Source organism: Helianthus annuus, chromosome 9 (assembly GCF_002127325.2).
Source record: "Helianthus annuus cultivar XRQ/B chromosome 9, HanXRQr2.0-SUNRISE, whole genome shotgun sequence".
Classification (NCBI taxonomy): domain Eukaryota; kingdom Viridiplantae; phylum Streptophyta; class Magnoliopsida; order Asterales; family Asteraceae; genus Helianthus; species Helianthus annuus.
This window is the reverse complement of record NC_035441.2, coordinates 50,229,456-50,236,943: the sequence shown is the minus strand read 5'-3', so window position 1 is coordinate 50,236,943 and position 7,488 is coordinate 50,229,456. Positions and strand designations below refer to the sequence as shown.

At 33.7% G+C, this 7,488-nt stretch overlaps 1 long non-coding RNA gene across 1 annotated transcript; it reads right to left on the bottom strand.

Annotated features, from left to right (window-relative positions):
- Nucleotides 1–349: 349 nt before the first annotated feature.
- LOC118481883 lies at nucleotides 350–1,722 on the bottom strand. Its single transcript, XR_004866220.1, has 3 exons — nucleotides 1,567–1,722; nucleotides 568–689; nucleotides 350–424 (listed from the first exon to the last, which is right to left on the bottom strand). It is a non-coding gene; the product is annotated as an uncharacterized LOC118481883 (long non-coding RNA).
- Between the last annotated feature and the right edge of the window lie 5,766 nt (nucleotides 1,723–7,488).

Sequence of the window (7,488 nt, the reverse complement as noted above, 5' to 3'; positions counted from 1 at the left end):
ACTCCTGTGGTTCGTTAGTGATCCAAATTTGCCGTTCATAAAAGTATAAATTATTACTAAATAGTTATAATCTTTATGTGTGTATCTATAATCCATATATTATTTTACTAAATAATAATAATAATAATAATAATAATAATAATAATAATAATAATAATAATAATAATAATAATAATAAAAAATCATGTTGACTTGATAGTTTACTTCAACTGTTTTTGAAGTGTGCATTACTGTTTTTAAGTGTGTATTACATTCAAGTGTTTTTTCAATCGATATACATAAAAAAGCATAGTGGGTGGGTGGGGTTGGGTGGCTATTGTTATCAACAACATGATATAATTGCTTTAGTCAGGGCCGTCTCCGAACATCACAGAAAAAAATTTGGCCCTGTTCGAGATAAAAAATTTAGGCCCTATTCGCAAATCTTCACATAACATAAACTCATCAATCATTCAATCATATATATATAAATACTAAAAATTCATAATAATGCGATAATTGTTATTAAATAGATAAAACAAATTAACAAAAATAGTGTAGCAAAAATTATCAAAGTATCGAACTTACTTGCTAAGCAAACAGTGTGGTTCTCCTAACGTTTTTTAAAGCAAAGCTCTCGAACTTACTTACCCCTCTGAAGGATTTGCCAGATCACCGATGGACGTTCACAACCCCGGGTTATGGATGATCTGCATAATTTAAAAATATATATATGGTTGTTTATTGTTAAATGTCTCTTTTATTCATATCAAGTGCACCAAGTTTTAGAATATGTGGTTTAAAAAGGAACTAGCCCAACTAGCAACTTGAACCAGTACAGGCCTAGAAACACCCGGTCTAGTCACCAATCTTATGTTTTACCAAAAAAAAGTGTCAAAGTTTGGCTTAATCCAAAACATTAAGTTAAGACCACCTGTAGTGGTTTAGAAAAATAATGCCCCCACCATGGGGCATTATCCTACACGTGTCATCCCAGTCAGCATGGGGCATTATTTTAAAAGTGGCGTAGCGGGGTATTATTCCAATAACGCCCCTTCCAATTAGAAAAAAAAAACAAAACAAAATGGGCATGTGATATTTCGGTCCCTGTGCATGTTTAAAAAAAAAAGAAACTACTTGGAAGCCTCCCATTGGCTAGTCAACCCCCACCATGTGCATCTTAAGCGTTTTAATTAAAACACCAACTTCAATTTTTTGCGAAAATAACGCCCGGTAACGCCGGGTGCAGTGGGGGAGGGGCGTTTTTTTTCAATTTTTTTTTTAAAAATCACGCTCCACTACGGGTGGTCTAATAGACATAAACTGTATCCATGATTAATGATTATTCTTTCAAAAATATGGCTTAATCCAAAACATTCAGTTAATATACATAAACTGTATCCACCCAATATAATGAATAATCATTCATGATTTTTGATACAATAAGCCATATTTTGTCGAAATCAAGATGCAACTGGCTACGACTCAGATGAGGTGTAACTGGTTGCGACTCACATGAGGTGCAACTCGAAACCGTGGTTGCGACTCGTAACAGATAACAACAAACAAAAATCAACAAACAAATACCTCCTGGCTCCTGCGAATCTGCGGATGATGATGATGATTATTATCTGCGAATTGCGATGATGATGAATCTGGCTGGCAAACTGTTGTGTACTTGTGTTCGATCAAGATCAGAAAAATCCCTGGTGCAGACGCGACCGACGTATGGTTTCCTGAGCAGCAACGGCAATTGTATGTATTATGGATTTAATGATTTGGGGCCTGTTATCGGTTATCAGATTGGGTTTCTTTAAAAAGGTTTGGGCCTGTACTAATTTGGGCTATATATAATAAAGAAAATTAAAAAATTATTGGGCCCTTTAATGATTTGGGCCCTGTTCTCAAGCCCACCCTGCATATGGGGATAGCCGGCCCTGGCTTTAGTATATAAACACACAAGTGGGACGGTTGCAAAATACGGCGGAGAACAAATATTCGGGTAATTAGATAATGTGATTTTTTTTAATTAAAATAACTACAACAATACCATACAATAATATTAACTTATGATAAAGTTATGATCATTCAAAAAAATTTGTGAGAGATTGTTAGCTTAAAAGTCAACGGTAAGTATTAAAAGATTGAATCATATGATTTAAAAGTTGTATTACCCAAAACCCTAAAATTATGCAACGAAAAACACAGACATTTATTTTTTTTTTTTTTTTTTTTTTTGAGGGGGGAGGGTTGATTTGTAGATTAATGGTTTATATGAGGATTGTTTAAGTTCTAGGTGCAAGTATATATAGTCATGTAGAATATGTGTTTTTTTGCAATTGTATTTGTTGAAAACATGACGAGTCCATATCAAATAAGTAGGTTCGAACCGATAGCTTCATAAGAACATGACGAGCCGAGCTCAAGCCTAGTCGGCGTAAAAAAATCGATATAAAAAATTCTCGAAAAAACATTTACAGTTGTACGTAAACTTTTTATTGACATTCGACACCATAGGTAAAAAAAAGTGTTTTTAAGAAATTTGCGCACGGTATCGAATGTAAAAAATGCCCTTTTTTACTTACGGTAAAAATGTTTTTTACACCATTGATTGCCGGTCCGACCTCCACTATTTTTTTACTAACGTTTGTAAAAGACATCTTACAGAAGTCGTAAAAAACAGGTTTTACGTACTTTTAAAAAAATGTTTACATTCGACACCATACGCAAAAAGAAAAAAAAAACTTTTTACATCGACACCGTATGTAGAAATATAGATTCTAGGCATACAAAAAAAAAATACTTTGACAGTTGTCACTATACGCAAAAACATTTTTTACAAACGTGTGATATTTTTTTACATTCTCAAAAAACATGACACGTAAATATTTCACGTTTGTAATTTTTTAGTTTTTATACACGTTTGAAAAATATTATTACGTACGTTATCGAATGTAAAAAAAATTATGCACGGTATCAAATGTAAAAAATGCCATTTTTACATACGGTAAAAAAAATATTTTTTTACACCCTTGATCATCGGCCCAAGTTCCTCTATTTTTTTCACACGAAATGTTTTTTTACGCTTGTCTTTGCTAAAAATTTTAACATGCTAGGATTTTTTTTTTTTGAGGGGGGGGGGGGGGGGAGGTTGTGGTTTTGTGTTCATGTGGGATACGACGACATAATTTTTTGTAAAACTCGGATGTAAGTTTTCTTTTACTTCTGTTCGTATATTTTACTTGTGTTTGTAGGTGTTGCACTATCTTATAAATTCCTTTTTTTACTTGTGTTCGTAGGTGTTGCAGTTTTTTTTTAGCGAACGATGATGATGAAGATCAAGGAGCGAAGAACCTCTTTAGATTTTATTATTTTTCTAATTTTTTACAGTAGTTTGTTGGCGTATTTGTATTTTAATAAACGTAAAAGAGTATAGAGAATAGACCAAAAAATGAGACAGAATAAACAAAAAAAAAAAAGGACAGATTTGACTTTATTGTTTTTTTAGAAAATCATAAAAGATTCTTTTGTAATATGACCTTAGGAGAAGGATTCGTTAGGAACCACCCTTTATTGCAAGAACCGCGAGAAACAATGTGAACACAACTAAAAATACCTAAAAAACACACAAAAATGTTTTTTTAATATTTTTTATAAAAAATCACTGGATTTCGTTACCAATTTTTTTTTAATTTTTTGGCTACTAAAAGTAGCGATTTTAATGTAAAAAATACTAAAAAAGTTTTTGCGTGTGTTTTTTAATTTTTCTTTAAAGATTTTTTGGGTTTTTTGGGGGTTTAGTTTTTAGCATTTTAGCTTGGGTGGGGGGTGGGGGAGGGAGGTTTAGTTAATTTTTTTTAGGGGGGGGGTTAGGTTTTTTTAGGTATTTTTGGTTGTGTTCACATTGGTTCTCACGGTTCTCGCAATAAAGGTGGTTCTCGCATGGACCTTACCCTATATATATATATATATATATATATATAGGATTAGGTTCAAGAGTGAACAACCCCCTTAGTTGTGAACTATGTGAACTCATCTTAGCCCTTGATTTCTATGATCTTGAGATTTAGATGAGTGGCATGATTGTAATTATGTGGTTAATTTTTTTCATTTAATTAAATACAAAAAGGGTATATGTGTAATTTTCATCTTAAATTGATTGCATAAATCATGTTGGCTCTCATAAATTAAATAGGAAAGTAATTTTATAAAAAAAAAAATTAGATTTAAATCATTATCTTAATAATTGAAATCAGTTACATATTTCCCATTTTATTTCCTTATCCATAATATCTTTCCTATTGTAAATTCATTATCATTGTTCAGTTTAGATGTGATGTACACATGTGTATTATGATTTTGCCCTGTTTTTAAAGCGATGTACATATTTCGTCTCTTTTTGTGATATCTCATATTTTTTTGTAAGAATAAGGGTGGCGGTTATGAAAGGTTATCAATTAATTAAATCAATGATAAAATTACTTGTTTACTCTTTTGAATTAATTTAGATTTAGGACACATGTTCTAACAACTCTCATTAAAGTCAATAATTAGGATGATAATTAATCAATAAGGAAACCATAATTAAGACACCTAGGCATGTCAAGCAGGTAGGTAGGCATGTCAAGCAGGTAGGTAGGCATGTCAAGCAGGTAGGTAGGCATGTCAATCAAGCAAGTAGGTAGGCATGTCAAGCAGGTAGGTAGGCATGTCAAGCAGGTAGGTAGGCATGTCAATCAAGCAAGTAGGTAGGCATGTCAAGCAGGTAGGTAAGCGTGTCCCAAAAAATTAGTATAAATAGAGGACACTGGGACTTGATTTTGGGCACTGAAACGACGATAAAACTCCAAATACACACGGAGATATCGCCTGTATACTATTAAAACACACACAGATCTCGAATCGCTGCCGCAATCAGGGTAATAACTCGATCGCTATTACGATTCAACGTCCGATCGATTATAACTATCCAACGATTGTCCGAGTGCTGCTCAAATTGAGCTTGTACTTTGATTATTCATTGTGATTTCGACTTGAATATTTGAGTGCTGTTCGAATTCGGACTATGCTCTGTTATTCGTTGTGAATCCGATTGAATTATTAAGTATCGCACTTGTTAATCGATGTGAGGGTTGATCTCGTGAATTGACGTAACTGCTGTATTAGTTACTAATCCCGTTTGTGTGTGCATTATTATTGAAATTAGGTTAATTAAAGGCAAATCAGTAAGGCTTATACTCTGCTCGTTAAATCTGCAATGTGAGTCATTCCCCTTTTATAAACTCTTTTCTCACAGTTTGTGAGTCATTCTCTTTTTCTCAAACTGTTTTACAATACCTCAAAGTATTTTCAAAAGTTATAATTACAGGGACTAAGTCGTGGATATCTTGATTTATTGGTTAGTGGGGTATTGTGCACATTACTATTTCTCCCAGTTAGGTTCATTAACCTACTAGGGAGGAACGTCACTATTAGAATTCATTGACCTAATAGTGGTATGACCATCGTCACCATTGTGACTTGTCACCATTGTGGTAGAAAGCCAGATAAAGATAAGATGTGAACCATTGTAATTGCTCTTATGCTGTAATTTATAACTAAGAGTCATTTCATAAAACCTGAATGAACTCACTCAGTATTTCCCCGCTGACAAAACCTTTTTAAAACACGTTTCAGGTAATTACAGTAGATTGGAATGAAAGATGGATACGGCACTGAAAGGCATCAAGAAGTGGCTTATTTTATTTATTAAAATCAAATTAAGAAATATTGTTTTATATAATAAAATTTATCTTTATTAAAGCTACCATTGTAAAACATGGGTTTATCCCATCTATTTAAATAAAATCCGGTGTTTTCTAAACTCTGATATTTTTCCTAACTCACGGTCCTGATGAAATTTCCGCTGCAACGTTTTTAAAATAATCACCAGTACCACTGGGCTGTTCGCGGCTCCCGATTCCGTCCAGGGTGGGGTCGGGGGTCGTGACAGAAGGTGGTATCAGAGCCACTGCTTTAAGCCTATAAGTGTTGTGATAATAATACTTAAGCTTAAATAAAAGAGTTAGGAAATTGCTATTAACTGGTAGCACAACTGATAATATTTAGACTTGAACATAAGAAAGAATGCCTTATTATAAGCTAAGCCATTTGTTTAAACAATTAGATATTATAATAATACATAAAATTTTAAACGAAGAATTAGGTACTTAATATTATCGGGTAACACTCAGGATAATATTTAGACTTGAACTTAAGAATTTTGCCTTAATATAAGTTTCAAGATAAAATTACTTATATAAGTATAATGTAATGAATATTTAGACAACGTTTACACAAAAAGTATTATCTGACTCTGGTGCAAACCAAAGTTTTATAAATACTTCATTCTGTCAAGATCTTAACTTACCTTTAACCAGCATTAGACAAATCTTTACAGTCGAAACGGCAAGCGGAAATACCCTAATCTATTTTAGTAAATCTCGAGGACGAGATTTTTCTTAAGGTGGGGAGGATGTAACAACTCTCATTAAAGTCAATAATTAGGATGATAATTAATCAATAAGGAAACCATAATTAAGACACCTAGGCATGTCAAGCAGGTAGGTAGGCATGTCAAGCAGGTAGGTAGGCATGTCAAGCAGGTAGGTAGGCATGTCAATCAAGCAAGTAGGTAGGCATGTCAAGCAGGTAGGTAGGCATGTCAAGCAGGTAGGTAGGTATGTCAATCAAGCAAGTAGGTAGGCATGTCAAGCAGGTAGGTAAGCATGTCCCAAAAAATTAGTATAAATAGAGGACACTGGGACTTGATTTTGGGCACTGAAACGACGATAAAACTCCAAATACACACGGAGATATCGCCTGTATACTATTAAAACACACACAGATCTCGAATCGCTGCCGCAATCAGGGTAATAACTCGATCGCTATTACGATTCAACGTCCGATCGATTATAACTATCCAACGATTGTCCGAGTGCTGCTCAAATTGAGCTTGTACTTTGATTATTCATTGTGATTTCGACTTGAATATTTGAGTGTTGTTCGAATTCGGACTATGCTCTGTTATTCGTTGTGAATCCGATTGAATTATTAAGTATCGCACTTGTTAATCGATGTGAGGGTTGATCTCGTGAATTGACGTAACTTCTGTATTAGTTACTAATCCCGTTTGTGTGTGCATTATTATTGAAATTAGGTTAATTAAAGGCAAATCAGTAAGGCTTATACTCTGCTCGTTAAATCTGCAATGTGAGTCATTCCCCTTTTATAAACTCTTTTCTCACAGTTTGTGAGTCATTCTCTTTTTCTCAAACTGTTTTACAATACCTCAAAGTATTTTCAAAAGTTATAATTACAGGGACTAAGTCGTGGATATCTTGATTTATTGGTTAGTGGGGTATTGTGCACATTACTATTTCTCCCAGTTAGGTTCATTGACCTACTAGGGAGGAACGTCACTATTAGAATTCATTGACCTAATAGTGGTATGACCATCGTCACCATTGT